Source organism: Petaurus breviceps, unplaced genomic scaffold (assembly GCF_028583685.1).
Source record: "Petaurus breviceps papuanus isolate PSGF00001 unplaced genomic scaffold, PetGlider_PUasm1.0 90849, whole genome shotgun sequence".
Lineage (NCBI taxonomy): Eukaryota > Metazoa > Chordata > Mammalia > Diprotodontia > Petauridae > Petaurus > Petaurus breviceps.
Window position 1 is genome coordinate 1,129,392 of NW_027187361.1, and position 19,516 is coordinate 1,148,907.

Genomic DNA, 19,516 nt, shown 5'->3' on the forward strand with positions numbered 1-19,516 from the left:
AAGAGAGAGAGAGAGAGAGAGAGAGAGAGAGAGAGAGAGAGAGAGAGAGAGAGAGAGAGAGAGCAAATAGTATGCTTTGATCTGCATTCAGACTCCATAGTTCTTTCTCTGGATGTGGAGAGCAATTTGGAGTTGTCTTACATACTTGCATTGCTGAAAACAGCCAAGTCTATCAAAGTTAGTCATTGCCCAATGTGACTGTAAACTGTGTCCAATGTTCTCCTGGTTCTGTTCCCCAAGTGAGGTGACATTTCAACCCACCATTTCCTACTGCTATAGGGAGGGAACAGTATCACTTAACTGTGGTTCTGAAGCTTTGGCTTCTTTTCTTCTGTTCTCTTTTTCACTAGCAAATACAATGGATGCAGGTCTTTGCAAGGTGTGACTGACTCATATTTTTTCAGTTCTGTTCAGTGTCTAGAGAAGAAAACACCCAGATGTTCTAATATTTTCCCTCTCTTCTCTCCTTGGTCCTTCATCAGCTTGTGTGACAAACTGTGTCCTAGGTCCCTTCTACCTGAGACCAGTCCCAGCTCCTTCTCTCATTAGCTCTTGCCATGTAGGTCAGCAGCTAAAGCTCTGTCAGCACATCTGCTTTTGGTAGTCATTGAAGCTTTCTGGGTGTGGCTGACCTAAGTCTGAGGCCCAGGACTAGTCAGGTTGGGGGGGAAGAGAGGTGAGTGAAAACATAGCTATCCCCTACAACATCTCCCCTCCAGTGGAACATTTGCAGTTCCTGTAAATTACATATGGCATTTTAAACATCTGTGATCATACATCATAATCAGCCTAACCTAGCTAATATAATATATCACAGGTAGTGCCAAAATTGTGTAATGTGATTGATGTGCATGAAAGTACTTAAAATGTGACACATGCTAGAATTGTGTGAAGCTGGCATTGGTGCATTCAATGAATATATACTCCATAATCAATAATGTGATAGTATCACATATACTAAAGACACAAATCTCATGCAGTGTAGAACACATAACAGAGTCATATACCATAAATACAAAGATCACATGTAAAATACTACAGTATATCTAGTATATACATATACTACAAAAATACTAACAGTATATGCCTAGCATAAATGGAAAAGAAGAATAACACAGGAATAAAATCTAATTCTCCCCAGAAAGACCTTTCTTCAGCCTCTTAGAAATTTGGGTACAGGAGGGCTAGGCAATAGAATAGAGTTGTTAGGGTTTCAGTCTACAGTAGAAAGACCTTGTGAGTGAGATTGGGGAAAGGAGTTGGGTTGTGCTATGAGAAAGTGGGGGACTACAAAATAGAGTAACATCATTTCTAACCTTTTGGGGGAGGAAGTGCATCCCCCTTGGAGATTGGTATTTCGAACCAAATTTTTGGTGGCCCCACCCTGGTTATAGCTCTGCTCAGTCAGGCACAGTAGGAACAATAAACACACACACACACACACACACACACACACACACACACACACCAAGGGTTAATTTCCTGAAAATGGGCATACACTGTTTAGATTAATTTATTCTTTTAAAAATTTTATTTTTCTTCTTTAAAATTTTTAAAAATTTATTATTTTAAACATTTTAAATTTTAAAATAGTGAGTTTCAAATTACCTCCCTCCCTCCCATACCCTACTATATCCTTTGAGAAGGCAAGCAAGATGATAATAAATTATGCATGTGAAATCATGTACAGCTATCCCTTTCACATTATGGGGGTTAGAGTTGTGGTGGAAAATCTATGTAAAATATTTTGTCCCTTCATATCAGAAAAGAAGTTTGAATTTTTTCTTTTTATTTTATGGGTATTTACAGTATCTTATAAAATCTGAGTTGATATTACACAATACTATACATATGTTTTATGCATTTCTGAGTTTCTAACCCTTTTCTATGTCACTTGCTGGCCTTTTCATGTTGATTGTGGCTTCTGCAAAACTCCCCCCAAATTCCCATTTAATTTCTTCTGTTGACTCAGTATATATTGAAACCTCAATGGAGAAAGTCACAATGTGGAAAGGATAAGTATGACATATTTCCATATTAGCTATATTTTTAAAAAAAGCAACAAAAGTAAAGAAAGTGGGAAAATTTTATTTTAATTTGCACTCAGAGTACTCAGTTCTCTCTCTGGAGGTGGATGGCATTTTTTCATCATTAGTACTTCGGAATTGGCTTAGATCATTGTATTGATCAGAGTAGCCAAGTCTTTCACAGTTGATAAGTTTTATAGCTTTATAACATTTTATAGTTTTATAACATTTCCATTACTTTGCAAAATTATCCAGTTCTTTTCACTTTACTTTGCATCAGTTCATATAGTTTTGACTTTTTTCTGAAACCACCCTGCCTTGTCATTTCTTATAGCACAATAATACTCCATCACAATCAAATGCCGCAACTGGCTCAGCCATCTCCCAACTTAGGAACATCTCCTTGATTTCTAATTCTTTGCCACCACAAAGAGAGCTCTTATATGTATTTTGGTACAAATAGATTCTTTTCCTTTTTAAAAAAATCTCTTTGGGATACAGACCTACTAGTGGTATTGCTGGGCCAAAGGATGTGAGCAGCTTGATAGCCCTTTGGACATAGTCCCAAATTGCTCTCCAGAATGGTTGGACCAGTTCACAAGTCTACAAACAGTGCATTAGTGTTCCAATTTTTCCACATCTCCTGCAGCATCTGTTATTTTCCTTTTCTAGCATGTTAGTGTGACATCTCAGAGTTGTTTTTTTTTAATTTTTTGGTCTTTATTAATTTGTTTGTTTACTTTTAGTTTACAAGATTCAAATCTACAATTCCTCGAGTTTCAAATTTTCTTCCCCTCCCCCCCATGGCAGCATACAACCAAGTATAGGATCTTCAAATACTTTCACATTAGACATTAGTCAGGTTATAAAGACGGATTGTATCAGATGGAATGAAAAATGGTAAAGAGGAAACAAAACCAAACAAGAAAAAGAAAAGTATCCAGTAGTTTGCTTCAACCTGGATTCAAACTCAGTTCTTTCTAGTTCTTTCACTGGATATAGACATCTCTCTCCATCATGAGTCTTTTGGGATTGACTTATACCCCTGCATTTCTGAGAAGAATACAGTCTATCAAAGTTGGTCGTCACACATACGTTGTGTCTACAATTGTGTACAAATTTCTCCTGGTTCTACTCTTCTCACTCAGCATCAGTTCGTATAAGCCTCTCCAGGTATGAAGTCCATCTGCTCCTCATTTCTTATAGCACAGTAGTATTCCATCACATGCACATACCACAACTTGTTCAGCCATTCTCCAATTGATGGGCACCCCCTTAATTTCCAGTTCTTTGCCACCACAAAAAGAGCTGCTATAAATATTTTTATACATATGGGTCTTCTTCCCACTAATATGATCTCTTTGGGATACAACCCTGGAAGTGATATTGCTGGCTCAAAGGGTATGAAATTATTTATAACCCTTTGGACATAATTCCAGATTGGTTGGATCAGTTCACAACTCCGCCAGCAATGCGTTAGTATTCCAATTTGTCCATGTCCTCTCCAGCATTTGTCATTTTCCTGTTTTGTCATCTTAGCCAATCTGACTGGTGAGATGTGGTATCTCAGAGTTGTTTTGATTTGCATTTCTCTAATCAATAGTGATTTAGAGCATTTTTTCATATGCTTATAGATATCTTTAATTTCTTCCTCTGAAAACTGCCTGTTCATATCCTTTGACCTTTTATCAATTGGGGAATGACTTGTATTCTTATAGATTTGACTCAATTCTCCATATATTTTAGAAATGAGTCCTTTATCAGAGACATAGGTTGTAAAAATTCTTTCCCAATTTCCCACTTCCCTCTTAATCTTGGTTACATTGGCTTTGTTTGTACAGAAGCTTTTCAATTAGATGTAATCAAAATTATCCATTTTACATTTTATAATGCTCTCTAATTCTTGTTTGGTCATAAAGTCTTCCCCCCTCCACAGATCTGACAGGTAAACTATTCCTTGCTTTCCCAAATTGATTACAGTATCAAACTTTATACCTAGATCATGCACCCATTTAGACTTGATTTTGGTATATGGTGTTAGATAATGGACTATGCCCAGTTTCTGCCATACTGTATTCCAGTTTTCCCAGCAGTTTTTGTTAAATAGTGAGTTCTTATCCCCAAAACTAGGGTCTTTGGGTTTATCAAACAATAGATTACTGTATCAGAGTTGTTTTAATTTGCATTTTTCTAATCAATAGAGATTTAGAGCATTTTTTATATGATAGCTTTTGAATTTCTCCTGAAAAGTGCCTGTTTATATCCTTTAACCGCATATCAATTGGGTAATGATTCTTACTTTTATAAATTTGACTCTGTTCTATATCAGTATATATTTGAGAGATGAGACCTTTATTGGAGACACTTGATGTAAGATTTTTTATATTATTTCATTTTATATAGCAAAAGATAGTTTCTCTGATTATCTCTTTTAATTAGGTCTATTTTTGCCCATGCTGTACTTGAGATCAAATATTCCAAATTAACATATCTTTATAAATTAAAAGTTTTCTATTCAATAATCACTCAATCAACATTTATTAGGATCTCACCATTCACTAGGAACTGTGCTCAGGACTTAAATACAAAGCATGAGACAATTTACTCTCAAAGGGCTTGAATTTTAATGATTGGTTTCTGATGGTTTTACATAATTGAAATAGATAATATGACATATAGCTATTAAGGCTTAAAACAGCACTAAGACTTTTGGGACATCCTTGATATGGTTATGGTACATTGAAATGGTAAAATGAAAAGAACAGAATGTCTATTAGTGAGTCATTTAGAATTTTGCATTTTTAATATTCTATTTGGAATAGAATTGTTTTCTAATGGAAAGTGAATTCAGTTTCTTCAAAGCTACTTAAGTGAAAGACATCCACATAGCCTGCAATTGTCAAAGATTTGTAATTTTTGTCAGTTTAGATACTCATTTAATTAATGCAGATCAGAACTTCTCAATTGCTCAATGGATGAACTTCATGTGTTGCTATGCCTGATGACTCATTGTCCTGTGGACCACTTGGTAGTAAGCATCTCTGAATTTGGACAGGCTAGTCCCAGATGAAAGACATTTAGTCCATCACTGAATCTATATGCAAACACCAGAGTCAAAACTAGGAATTATTGTGCCCTGAGCATGAGGTAGAAATAGTACCCTTATTTGGTGGATGGAGAGGAGACAGATCCCAGTTATACCACTGGAAGTAGGAAGTTGGGGGGATGGAATTTACCCTCTGGATCACCTTTCTATTTTAAATAATTATTCTTTATAATTGTGCATATGACCGAGAGAGTGAACCCAGAATGAGGATGTCATGGTGGTGGAGAGAAGTCTGACATCCTTTCCCGAACACCTGCCTCTTCCCTTCACCACCATCTCTGTTCTTTTTACCTCCCCACCCCATGTGTATGGAGAGGGGATAGGATGCCTTTAGGTGATGTGAGATATAGGGAAAGGGTGGGTATGATCCATGACCAGACACTTAGTGTTTGCGAGTGACCTTGGGCCCCATTTCCTCCTCTTATCTAACCACAAGGGGAAAGAACTGGGACCTTCAAGAGGCAGGAAGGAGGGAGAGCCTTTGGTACCAGCACCTCTGATGCCAGTCATCCAAATGTACCACTTTCATCCTCTTTTAGCCTCATTTGCATTGCAGGAGGGGTCTGTAGTGCCACTGCAATATTTACAACATTGATCATGACCCTGCATGGTTCTTCATCACAAAATATAACAAACTCTTCAAATAGAGGACAGAAGCAAAGTGTTTATTCAGACACCAGAAAACCATGTCCCAACATAAGGAAACCAAATCCATCATAGCAACATAGAAGTTAATGCACCACAATGTAGTAAAGAGCCATGCCATCCTTTAGCCTTCCCCACAACCAATATAAAATCAATATTTTCTCACAAACCTATCTATCTCCTTGCCTGGACATCCTTTTTCTCCCACTGTCTCTCTGGCTCCGACTCCCTGCTTCTTGTGGGCTCTGTTCCATCCTTTAGCAAAGTCCTCTCACCATAGGCTCCATGTGACTACATTCAACCTATTAGGGGGCAGAGTTTACTTTAAAAGCAGGGAAGGTCATCCAATCCCCCTAGGCTTATTAAGGGGCAGGGAAGATCTTCAAATTCCCATTACCATTACAGGGTCCCCAGGATTTGCCAAGTGACAGATGACCAAGATTCTGCTTGCGGTGATACTTGCTATTAGAGAGACTACCATGAGTTTCCCTCCCTTGTCCCAGCTACTTAAAGCTTGGGTGTTTTCAATGTTTTTATCCCCATACTATCTCCTTGCCTCTGCTTGTATGGCAAATGCCCAGCATCTTTGGCCATGGCAGGAATCGGGGATAAGGAGGTACCTGCCTCTGCCTTTATAAGATACTGATGGAAATGAAGCCTCTTCTCAAGACAGGCATGAGCTTTGGTAGGTCTGTCCTTCCTACTGTTGCTGTCCTAGGCAGCCATGCAGCCAGACCATGGAGACAAGCAGTGAAGAGAACCAGACCTCCTTTGAGGTCAGGAAGACCCGAGTTCAAATGTGGCCCCAGATACTGACCAACTGTGTGATGTTGGGCAAGTCACTTTGCTTCTGTTTACCTCAGTGTTCTCCATTGTAAAATAGGGATAATAACAGCATTTACCTTTCAGGATTGTTGTGAGGATCAAATGGGATAATGCTTCTAAATAAATAAATGCTTCTAAAGTGTCAGGTACATAGTAGGCACTGTATATAAATGTTAGTTATTATTACTATTAAGGGCATGATTTATTTGGTTATTTAGGGAGTGGATAGAGTGTCTGATGTGGAGTCAGGAAGACCAGTCTTTCTAAGTCCAAATCTAACCTCAGACAATCACTAGCTGTGTGACCCTGGGCAAGTCACTTAACCCAGTTTGCCTCAGTTTCCTCATCTGTAAAATGAGTTGGAGAAGGAAATGGCAAATCACTCCAGTATCTAGTAGGGGCTATTCAAATGTTAGCTATTATTATTATTATTATTATTAATTATCATTATTCTATATATGTACCCTTAGATTTTCTGGCTTTAAAATAAGGCTTCTAAATTTTGTGTTTTCTAAATTTGAGTGGTGCCTGTAGAAAAGCTCTACTTGCCTTGCTCTGGATACAGCTCGTTTCCAACTCAGTATAGGACAGACCTACCAGTGTTTGCAGTTTGCTGGCATAGCCTTGTTGTGGTATGGAAGTTACCCTAGGTTCTAGAAAGCTATGCCAGAGGAGCACAGGCTCTGGCAAAGTTCTTCTGTGCTGGAAAGGCTTTGAGTCTGCCCCTGGTAGTAGACCAAGACTAGCTAATTATGGAAAAGCATATCAACAACTAGGCTGACCATATGGTGATGAACTTTTTTTTGGCCACGGAAATCCATGAACCAAAAAAAAAATGTGAAACAACCCTCTGCTTTGTGTGGCCCCTTCCACTTCTGTAATGAAAGTGAAACTATAGGGGCGGCCAGGTAGCGCAGCAAGTAAGAGCACCGGCCCCAGAGTTGGGATGACCTGGGATCGAATCTGGCCTCAGACACTTAGCACCCACCCAGAAACACCTGGCCGTGTAACCTTGAGCAAGTTACTTAACCCCAATTGCTTCTAAAAAAAAAGAAAAAAAAGAAAGTGAAACTGTAGCAGGAAAGGGGGTGAAGTGGACAGCAGAGGATATCAAAAATCGCACAATTTTCAGAAAACCATAAAAACCTTTAGTTTGAATATTGCTACATTGAATGTGAGAGCCTTCTACCATGACCAACAAGTAGGCATGTTGCTGGAGGGGATGAATCATATAAATTTTGAAATTCTTGCTACAACTGAAAGTAAGGGAATAAAAAGGAAGGAAGCCACAGCTAAATGGAAGGATGGTTTACAGGTACTCCTTGGTAGAGGCAAAGAAAGGAAGTCAGAGTGGGTTTTATGGTATTCTCAGAGGCAGCAAAAATGTGATTTATTTGGATGTTTAGGCATAATATATTTTAGTTGTAATGATAAGTATCTGCAAAATGGCCAACATAAAAATAATTTTAGCTTTTGTGCCAATATTGTTTGCTGAAAGTGAAGTAGTAGAGAAATTCTGTGAAGATCTTGATAAAACCCTCTACATGCTGACTTCAGTGGAAAAGTGAAGAGAGGTGAGGGTAGAGAGAAATATTTGGGAAAGCTTGGTTTAGAAAGAAGGAAGGCCAAAGGCAAAGAAACCTAATGCTTCTTTGGCATTAACACTATTAAAAATGAATTGATGGGTGCTGAATGTGGAAAACGCAAGGAACACTATGGAAGATGAAGTAGATTATATTTTAAAAGACAAGATTGAACAGATTTGTTATTGATGTAGGAGTTACGTTTGGGTCAGCTATTTGTATATAATCAGACCACTGACAAGATAAGAATTGTCTAAAAAAAAAACCAAAACAAAACCCCAAGCCCAAGAAGAATAGTAATGGGAAACAATCTGACCTTGAGCTATTTGAACAAATAATTGAAAGTAAAAAATGGAAAGTAGATAATTAAAATATCAACACCAGCTATAAAATTTCATCCAGAAGTTTAACCAATGTAAATGAACCACCACAATAAGGAGATCAAAAGAGCCTTAGGGAAGCATCTTAGTTAACAAACATCTAACTTACTTGCCAGAAGGAAGAAAGATGGCCGTTAAATGCAACACCAAACTAGAATGTAAACTCATTTATCAAATTTTACGAAGGATGATGCATTTCCTTATAAAGGAAAGAGAAGTAGTGGAAGGTAAAACCAGTTTAAAGAAAGCTCAGCAATATATTCAGTTAAATAACGTGATCCTAAGGTCATTCAAAGGTCAAATGGGAGGAAGTCTACAAACAGAAGGAAGATGGAAAAGATTTGCAAAAACCATTTTGACCAACTCTTTTCATCATCAAGAATGGAACCACAATACTTGAACCTTAGTACCACAGTCCTAGATGTTCTTATTGAAGAGAGAAATGGTACTGAAGAAAACAAAAATAGGAAAAGGAAGTGGATTAGACCATATATGTGCAGAGAGGAAATCCATGCTGGAAGTGACACAGTCTTGAGGATGTTGAGGGATTAATATACAAAGTATGTGAGACTTAAGGTTCCTTGGAGGATGTAACAACAGAAAGAATTGCTATTTAATTTTCTTCTCATAGTTAGCATTAGTTAAGAAGTGTGTTTACCAAAGATATTGGCCACTGGGATGGAAGAGATCCAGTACAGAGGTAGGTTGAAAAAGATTCCCTGGGGGTGATAAGGTCCTCCAGATGCTCTTATAGTGGAAGATGTTCTTATTACATCAACTCTATAACACTGCAGATCCATTTGGAAGATATCTGTAATAACTAAAAAAACTTTGACCTGTCCATACACACAGGGAAGACAAAGTGGATGAAAAAGGTCTATTGGTCAGACATTACATCAACATGCAATTGGATGGACATCCTATAAAGTTTGTTTACCACTATATATATCTGGAACAGACCATGTAGATGGACAATGAACTGATTGGCAAAAATCATTTTGATCAACTTGAACAGGAGTAGGAGAGTGAGTTATATTATTTTCCGGAAATTGCAGAGCACTTTTACTAACCTCATTTCCCATGGAAGCCAAGACCATCTTTTTAATCCTAACATTCTTGCAGTGTTGCTATCAGGCAGGCAGGTATAGAACTCTAGCACCTCTGGATCTAGCATCATAGAGAAACACATAATCATTGAGGAGCTCTGAGGAACAGCACTAAGGGATATTGTTAGGGAATGGTGTGACAGGAAGGGAAGATGAACATGAGCAACAGATGACAAGTGAATAGCCAGGATGCTCCACTGGCGTGTCATGATGTTAGGAGAAAGACAGCAAGGCTTGCAGCTCCTTGGGTACGCCTTCTGGGGAGAACTTTTAGGATAGTAGAGATGGGACAGGCATGGATGGGTTATCATCTGCTTACTTGGATGGTGCTCCTGAATTTGTGAAATCACAGATCCATTTGTATAATTAAAGAACATGGGGTGACCTTCATACCATTATGAGGCACTGGACTTTAGGACTTTAACAGAGCCTTCAAACAATACAAACAACACTTTAATGGAAGCCTAGGAAAAATGTGTACTAAAGAGAGGATACCAGGTACTTGACTAAACTGGAAGAATTAAAGAGAAAAAAAAGGCTATCTATCTAAATATGGAAGTGTGAAAGATCTAGCATAAACTAGAAATGAGGTGGGCCAGCTAAAAGACTTTGGAATACACCTGGAAAAAGACTCTAAAATCAATTAGTTCTTAATATACATTAAAGGAAGGAAGCCATTTAAAGAATCAGTGCTTCAAACCTTTCAAATTTGATTATCTTTACAAAATTACTATTACTATATAGATTGTTTTCCTTATTCTGTTCATTTCAAGTCTTCCCAGGTTTTAATGAGCATTTTTATAATTTTTAGTGATTAGAACATATTTTATGTTTGCCTTTCTCTACATCTACAGGATTTATAATAGTGCCTATTATTAAGCACAAAATAAGTGTTTGATGACTGAGATAACTTTCTGGTTTTATTTCATATTATTCCTAAGTCATATTTGATTAGATGATATAAATTAGATATTATTTGTAAGAAGCATTTAGCACAGTGCCTGGTGCATAGGTACTGTAGGAATGCTTATTCCTGAACTGATACAACCATTTTGGAGAGCAATTTGGAACTATGCTATAAAAATGGGCTATAAAAATGTGCATACCCTTTGACCCTGTAATACCACTTCTAGGCCAAAGAGATCATATAAATGGGAAAGGAACCCACACGTACAAAAATATCTATAGCAGTTCTTTTTGTGGTGGCAAAGAACTACAAATCGAGGGGATGTCCATCAATTGGGGAATGGCTGAAAAAGCTGTGGTATATGAATGTAATGGAATACTATTGTGCAATTCAGGAAATTCTGGAAAGACTTATATGAACTGATGTTGAGTGAAGGAAGCAGAACCAGGAAAACATTGTTCACAGTTACAGCCACATTATGCGATGACTAACTTTGATAGACTTGGCTCTTCTCAGCAATGCAGGGTTCTAAGACAACTCCAAAAAGCTCATGATGGAAAATGCTATCTATATCCAGAGAAAAAATTAGAGAGTCTGAATGCAGATTGAAGCATATTATTTGCTTGCTCTCTCTCTCTGTTTTGTTTTGTTTCTTCTTTCTTATGGTTCATTCCATTGATTATAATTTTTCTTTACAACATGACTAATGTGAAAATATGTTTAATGTGAATGTATATGTAGAGCCTATATCAGATTGCATGCCATCTTGGGGAGGGGAGAGAGGAGAGAGGTGGAGAAAATTTGTAACTCAAAAGTTTGTGGAACTGAATATTGCAAACTAAAAATAAATATTTTTAAAAGTTAATTTACTTATTTTTAGCTTTCAACATTCACTTCCATAAGTTTTAAATTTTCACCACCTCCCTCCCTTCCCCACTCCCCAAGACAGCATGCAATCTGATATAAGTTCTAGATATACATTTCCATGAAACATATGTTCACCTTAGTTATGTTTTATAGAAGAATTAGAACGAATGGGAGGAACCGTGAGAAAGAACAAAACAAAACAAAAAAAGAAAATAATCTTCTCTCTGCATTCATACTCCATTGTTCTTTCTCTGGATGTAGATGACATTTTCTATCAAGAGTCCTTTGGAATTGTAAAAATAAATAAATTTTAAAAAAGAAATATTCCCTTTCCCTCATGTTGACCAGTTAATTGTTCCTCCTACAGAACATTCAATTTCCCACTTTGATGTCTTTGCACAAGTATGTTCTCTATATCAGGAATATACTCTCTTTCAAGAGGCAATCTCCTTTTAGAATCCCAGCTTCCTTTGAAGCACAGCTCAGTTGACGTCTCCTGCATGAAGCCTTTTCTGTTTCTCTCCCTGCCTTGCTAGCATTTCCTCTCTCTCTTAAATACCTTGTGTATACTGAATTTATTTACTCATATACATATTGTATCAAATGTCAGTTCTTCCAGGACAGGGGCTGTTTTCTTTTTATCTTTGGAACTCTTGTGCCTGGCCCGTACTAAATGCTTGGAATTGAATTGCACTGAATGGCTTAATTCCTGATTCGGGGGGAAAGCTCTAGGAAAGCTATAGACATCCTTCTCATCAGAGCATCAATTCTGCTGAGGATTTTAAAAAATATATGTGTATGGTACAAGAACTTTAAGATTCTATGATTCTAGTGTCAGATTTTCTATATAAAGAGTGAATATAATGGAAGTCTAATTACTGTAGCTGGAAGCTAAGGATCAATAGCTTTATAACAGCAAGAAGAGAACAGAATGAGCTGTTATGAGGTTAGAGTATAAATTGATTTTTTCTTTTGCTTTTAATTCTACCTACGTCTAATGCCTACAAATAAGACTTACTTGACATAATTGCATTTGGATCTTTCACAACTTAATTTTATTATGGCAAATATTCTTTTGTCTTTCCCTTTCTCTGTAATAAATATGCTGGGGTGTTCATCTGGAAACAAAATTGCATCTGTCCAGCTGGCACTTGATTATTGGATATTACTGAACAGAGAAAGCTTACTTCTACTGGCATATGTTATGGTTTGAGTTGAAATTTTTTTTCAAAGGAATTAATTTCCAGGATTTAGGATGGGTTGTGTTGGGCTGAACAATTTTCACCTGACAAATGAAACAAGGTGGTAGGTTTATCCACAAGCAGAGTGGAAACTTATATTGTTATCAACCATAAAACATTTCCTGCTCTTCAAAGACTGAATTACATCTCCTCCCTCCCCCTCTGTTCCTAATGATTTCTTTAAAATAAAGACTTTCTGTATGTAATTGGTTTCTTATCCCCTTTTTGGTGAGTGGTGGATGATTGAAACTTTTAGGTAATTAGTTGTGGCTGATTAGATAAGTGCTTAGGAAGAGTCAGATTAAATATGATTTAAATTTTTTTTTGCTGTGCCCACTTGGAGAAAAAGCATTCATTTCAAGTTCACAAAACTCTGACTTGGTAAGGAAAAAAATTAGTGATTTCCATCTGATCGGCTTTGGCACAAGGGGAATAAAAGATAATCTTTGAAAGTAATAAGAGAAATCATGTTCCCTAAGCACTATTGCTCTACTCCTTTGCAGCTATTCTTTACCAGGTGGCATTATCCACTCAGCTTATTTGTGTTGCTTGATTTTTCTTAATAAAACACCTGCAGCTTTGAATTCTCACAGCTGTCTTCTCTACAAGTATTGTGTCTGAAGGTGGGAAATATGTGGCTGAGTGAGTATATTATAGTAATATATTACTTACCAAGACATTTCAAAATGATTGAATCCAACCACATTGTTTTCGAAAGATGGAATATCCCTGGATGGTCAGGCACCCTTTCCTACTTTTGTGAGGAGTGGTTGGGGCTTCGGTTTGGGCTAGAGGAGTAAGAGAGGAAGTGGCAGAGGGTGGTAGTGAAGGTCAGAGCAAAAAGGATGGACCATATGTGATGCATCCCGCAGAGGCTTCCAGCTGATTCTATTCCCCCTGCTCCGTGATGGAATCCAGTGGCCAGGCAAAATGAGAGGACCTTGACCAGTGCCCCGAAAGTTGAGAAGTAGAAACACTAGCCATCCCGAGTCCCAGTTTTCACCAGAGACTGTGTTAACTTCTGGATCATAGTTGAGCCAAGACTCTTACTTCATTAATTGCTGTCCTAGGGAAACTATGTGAGAACCGTGTGTGGTACTCTTTTGCCTGCTCAAAGACTCAAATTGTTTATGTCCTAGAACTTTTGAGTCCAGATTGATCTTATTATGTGTTGGGGGAACTTCTGGGGTCTAGGAGGAGTGGGTTTAAAATTCCTATTATGCATAGTCACCTATTATTGATTCTCTGTGTGTATGTATATCTTTATAGATATAGACACACACATATGAGAGGGAGAGAGAGAGAGAGAGAGAGAGAGAGAGAGAGAGAGAGAGAGAGAGAATGTATTTCTGACTACAGGGAAAACCAATTCCATTATGCCAAGTTCATGTGACTTGAACTCACTAAATGAAAAACACATTCAGAAGGAAGTGAGTTTGGCCAATGGGTGAATAAATGAACAATCGAATGAAAAAGCATTTATGTCGTACTTATTATGTGCCAAACCTTGTGGATATAAATATAAAATGAGGATAGTGCCTGCTCTCAATGAGCTTACATCCTAATTGGGGAAGGAGCTGGTGGGAGAGACAATACATTTAGAAAGAGTGGCCAGGGAGCTGTATTTTTGTTAAGAAAGTCACTGGGATGGTGAATAGAGTACAACAAAGTTTGTATGATTGTGGTTCAAGAAATGGAAATGGTAGAAGTAGTGGAGGGGCTGTGCATGGTGGTTAAGCATCTGACAAGAAGAATGGCAGAAGCATTAACAGAAGAATGGCTGGATCCAGGCTTAGGTGGGCAGGTGGTTGAGGCCACCCCCTAATCAGGACAGTGGGACATCAAGTCAGGAGGTTCCTGAGGTAAAATGGTTAGGTCTTCCAGGACATATTTTCTTGTTCTCATATTAAAGTAGCTGACAAAAAGGTGAACAGGGGATGGGGGCTCAGAGCTTATTTTAATTGGTAGATGCACAAATCCACATATCACTAGATGGGGCTTGATAACTAATATGAGTGATAGAACTGAAGGGTAGAAGATATTCATATCTCTATCTCTATGATTATCTGGTAACTATAGAGAATATGGCTCTTACTCAGCATTTTCATCTCACTGGTGCAGGTACAAAATACCAGAGTGAGTAAGGGACTTCCCAATGAATCAATGTCACCACGTGGTTAAATACAGATGAGAGGGCAGAAATAATTTCTCCCAAATCCCTCAGCTATTAGCAGTAGAACTAGTTCCCAACCCAGTTCATTTGAATCCCAGTTCAGTTCTTTAGTATTACACAACATTTTCTTCCTATTTATTGCTTAAGAGAGTGAATGTAAAATGCACTAGATAATTCATATTAGAAACTTGATGAAAAGTCTCATCATTAGTGGAAGGTTTCCAATTGGTCAACAAGTGTTTCTCCTTATGTTATTAATAAGTTCTCATAATCCAAATTTGGGGAAAATACCTGCCTTAGACCACCAGCTCTGAAATAAAACCGAGTACAGTAAAAGGGGGCTCAAGTTAATGAGCAGCTTGAGACTTTTTAATAAAATGCCTGTTTTAATTGCATTTTTATGCCTCCCAGTTAAACAGCCTGCACTGTGGCTCCTGGTCGCCACCAGGCTATTAATGGCAAGGATTGTCGGGGTTTTTGTGGAGGTAATATGGGGAATGGAGTATACATCCATGGTGTATCCACTGTTAATGTTCCCTCTCATTCTCATGAGTTTCTTGGGTTTAACTTTGAGCAAATTAAACAAGAGAAGATTTCTTCAAAAAATTTATTTCCTTTTCAGTTCTATTTCTAACCACAGTTCTCCTAAAAACCAAGAGGAATAATATAGGACTTCTCCAAATGTTATATTATAATTCACTTTTACATAGTACTTACAGATTATAAAGTATATTCCTGGAAAACTGGTATTGGAGACTTTTAGAAAGCTGTCCTCGGGGCAGGTAGGTGGTGCAATGGATAGAGCACTTACCGTGGAGTCAGGAGGACCTGAGTTCAAATCCAGCCTCAGGTGCTTGACACTAAGTGTGACCCTGGGCAAGTCACTTAATCCCGATTGCCTCACAAAAGTTAAAAAAAAAAAAACTGCCCTCAGCCTGGCGTTCATAGCTTCATTCTAATTATTTCAATTTATTTCCTAGTGTTTTCCAAAACATACTGCTATAGTAAGTATGGACTCCTGACTACTATGCAAAGAATTGACCATACTTGTTCCCATCTCTTATGTTCTCTATCTAATGCCCTCTTCTCTCTATTCAGTTGACTTTGTACTTACTGAATGACTGGATGTTGGGGGTAAGGAAGAGAGAAGGAATCAAAGCTTCTATTTTTAAGCCTTAGTTAATGGAAGAATGGTGGTATCATTAAAAGAAATAAAGAAGTTGGAAACAGGCTAGTGAGGGGAGGTAAATGACATATTGAATTTGATTTGGGATTTGGCAAGGTCCTTGCTAGATATTGAGATATAACTTGGGGGAGGGTAGAACTTGACAATGGGTATTAGAGTTCGGCCACATAGACTCATAATTGTAACAATGGGAGTAAAGGAGATTGTCAAGGAGGGTGGAGAGAGAAGAGAAGAAGGCCAGGAACCTAATTTGGAGAATACTTCTGTTTATGGAGTAGGAGGAGCAAGAAGAGCCATGAAGGAGACAGAGAAATATAACTCAGAGGGGTAAGAAAGGAAGCCAGAGAGAACAGTGTTTTGGAAACCAAGGGATGAAAGTTTCAAGAATGAGAAGGCAGTCAAAAAATCTCAGATGCTGCAGAGACATTAAGAGGGATTAATATTCATTTTTTAAAAACCCTACCAGATCCGATAATTGGGAGGTCATTGGACCCTCCTGATAGAGCATTTTCCAGTAGAATGCTGGGAAGAAAGCTGGATTATAAAAAAGGCTTAAAAATGAGTGTGTGGTGAGGAAATGGAATTACTGCCCATAAGCTACTCTTCAAAGATATTTGATGGTGAAAGGAAGAAGAAAAAGAATCATAGCTTGAGGGGGTAGCAGGGTAATGGGAAAGATTTTTTTTAAATGATAAGGGAGACCTAGGAATGTAGGTAGAGAGGAAATAACAAGTAGAGAGGAAAACATTGACAAAAGTAAGAGAAAGAGAAGGCATGATTGTAGGAGTAAATTCCTAGAGAAATAAAGAGGGCATGGGATCAATATCACAGGTTGAAGGATGAGTCTTACAATATAGGAGGGACATTTAATCCTTAAAGAGAGAAGTGAAAGCAGAGATCATGTGTTAAGCTACAGAGAATCTCCAGGTGGAAAAAAGAAAAGTGGAGAGATTTTAGTATAACTCAAAAGACAGATGGACCAGGGGGCTCTCCATGTTGATAGCTCATTTTGTTCCTACTCAGGGCTTTCCCCTAGAAATGTCAGAATCTGTCTTGGGGTCTCTCTAAGAGCCTTCACCATTCCTCCAAGCATTAGGTTAATGAAGACATTAAACATAGAGTAGTTTTATTTAAGATAATTAAGAACACAGAATCTAAATCTGTAGCAAACAACAGAAAAACCATCTTGCTGAGCAGCTTGGTTAAGTGGAAAGAACAATGAATTTGCAGTCAGAAGAACTAGGTTCAAATCCCTCTTGATCACCCTTAATGCTAGTGCCTTCCCTTGGTTGATTATTTCCAGTTTTTCCTGCTTATCTCATATTTTTACATGATTGTTTGCATGTTGTTTGGATTGTAAGCTCCTTGAGGTCAAAGACTGAATTTTGCCTCTTTTTGTTTCCTGCACAGAGCCTAGCAAATAGTAGGCATTTAAATGTTTATTGATTGATTCATGTTGTCTCCCTCATTAGACTAAGAGTTCCTTGAGAGCAGGAATTTTTTACCAGCCTTCTCTTTGTGTCCTTAGCATTTAACATTGTGCCTTGGTACATAGTAGGTGCTTATTAAAAGCTTGTTGATGACTACTACCTATGTGACATTAGGCAAGCCATTTAATCTCTTTGAGTTCCAGTTCCCACATCTGTAAAGTGAGTTTAGGCTACATGGCCTTCTAGCTCTAAATCTATGATCCTATATTTCTTGCCAGGAGTTTGGGTCACAGTCTTCACCAATCATAGAATTGATGAATGTCTGTCCTCCTGTTTTAAGTCCTGAGCCTTCCCAAAGGTATCCCTTAGCTTAGTGGGTTCCTATAGTCTGGGTAGCTCCTTTATTTTGGTCCATAATTGGTCTCATCCCCACCTTCTGTCTCAGTTTGGCTTCTCATCTTTGCTACTGAGGACTCGGTCTGCCTTGTATCACGTCTCTTGCCATACTGGTCCTACATAGTCTACCAACTTAGAAGCTCCATGTCCATTCTGTATCAGAGGCAGCTGGTGGCCCAGTGGATAGAGAACTGGGTCCAGTGTCAGGAAGACATGAGTTCAAATTGGGTCTCAGATAATCTGTGACCCTTGGAAAGTCACTTAACCTCTATTTGCTTTAGCTTTTCCAGCTGTAAAATGGATATAATAAAAGCACCTACTTTGCAAGGTTGTTGTGAGGATCAAATGTAATGATAATTTGTAAAAAGTACTTAACACAATACCTGGAACATAGCAGGCACTGTATAAATGTTTGTTCCTTTTCCAGTTTCCGCCATTCCCCTCTGCTATGTATATCCTTGAATTTCTGATCCATCTTTTATTGGTGAAGGGGATATGGAAGAGAGATTGACTGACTCCATTTCTATAGTCTGGAGCTACAGAAGAGTCTCAGAGTTTATAATATGTGCTAAGAGTAATGAGCCCGAAGAGGTAGAGATTAGGGGCTTGAGGTGAATGGAAAAGGTTCGATATTGCTAATGGGGGGAATAGAGTTGGGAGATAATTAGTGATGGATAAATAGGTGTTGACTTTCAGTGAAGTCCTTGCTGAGGTTCAACAATATAAATTTCTAATGGGTCCAGTCAAGATGGTTTTGTGACCATCTTGGTCACAACAGGCCAGCAACACTTAACAATTCTTGGAGTGGGAACAGAGAAAGCAAAGGGAATTAACCAAGATTGGCAATGAGCAAAGACCAGTCAATTGAATTTGAAGGGCAAGGTCCTAATTAAATTTAAGTTCCCTTAAACATATATTTATGAAATACCTGTGTCTTAAACAGCCTGTCAAATCTATAGTTTGTCACTTAAGAGAGGCAATATGATATAGGGCATAATGGACTGGCCTTAGAATCAGAAAGATCTGAGTTCCAGTAATACTTCAGACATATATTGGCTATGTTACCCTCAAATTTATTTAACTTCTCATTGGACCAGGCAACTTTCTAAGATTTTAAGTTACAAACTAAGTTGCTAAACTGCATCGGTAGAAGGAAATTATTATACCTGGAGTTAATTAATCCACATGGAAGAAATGACAGATTAGGACACTCTTACCCCATTTTCCTTCACCATCCCCTTCTTAATCCTCCCCCAATTTATAATCTTATAAAAATGACTGCCCTTGGGGGGACATGCTGGGTAGGGTGAGAAGCTAAGCCAGAATAGGGGTGAGGGAGTAGAGGTCACGCTGAGGATGAAGACAAAGTTCACGGGAGGGACTAGAGAATTGAAAGTTTTAACCACAGTGGACAATTTCAGGATTTGCACTTTGTGAGGAAAAATAATTCTGTAACTATACAGCTTCCCTTTTGCAAGGAGGAGAATCAGGTTTAATATATGTCTCTATTTATTTTTTAATCCTGTTGTCTGTTTACCCCCCTCTTTTCACATGTAGTCCTAGGGAAGGAGTTCTCTGCGTGTCTGGAATGATTCCTTACTTTTCCCTGCATCTTAGAATCCTGAGTTTCTCTCGAAGTTCAAC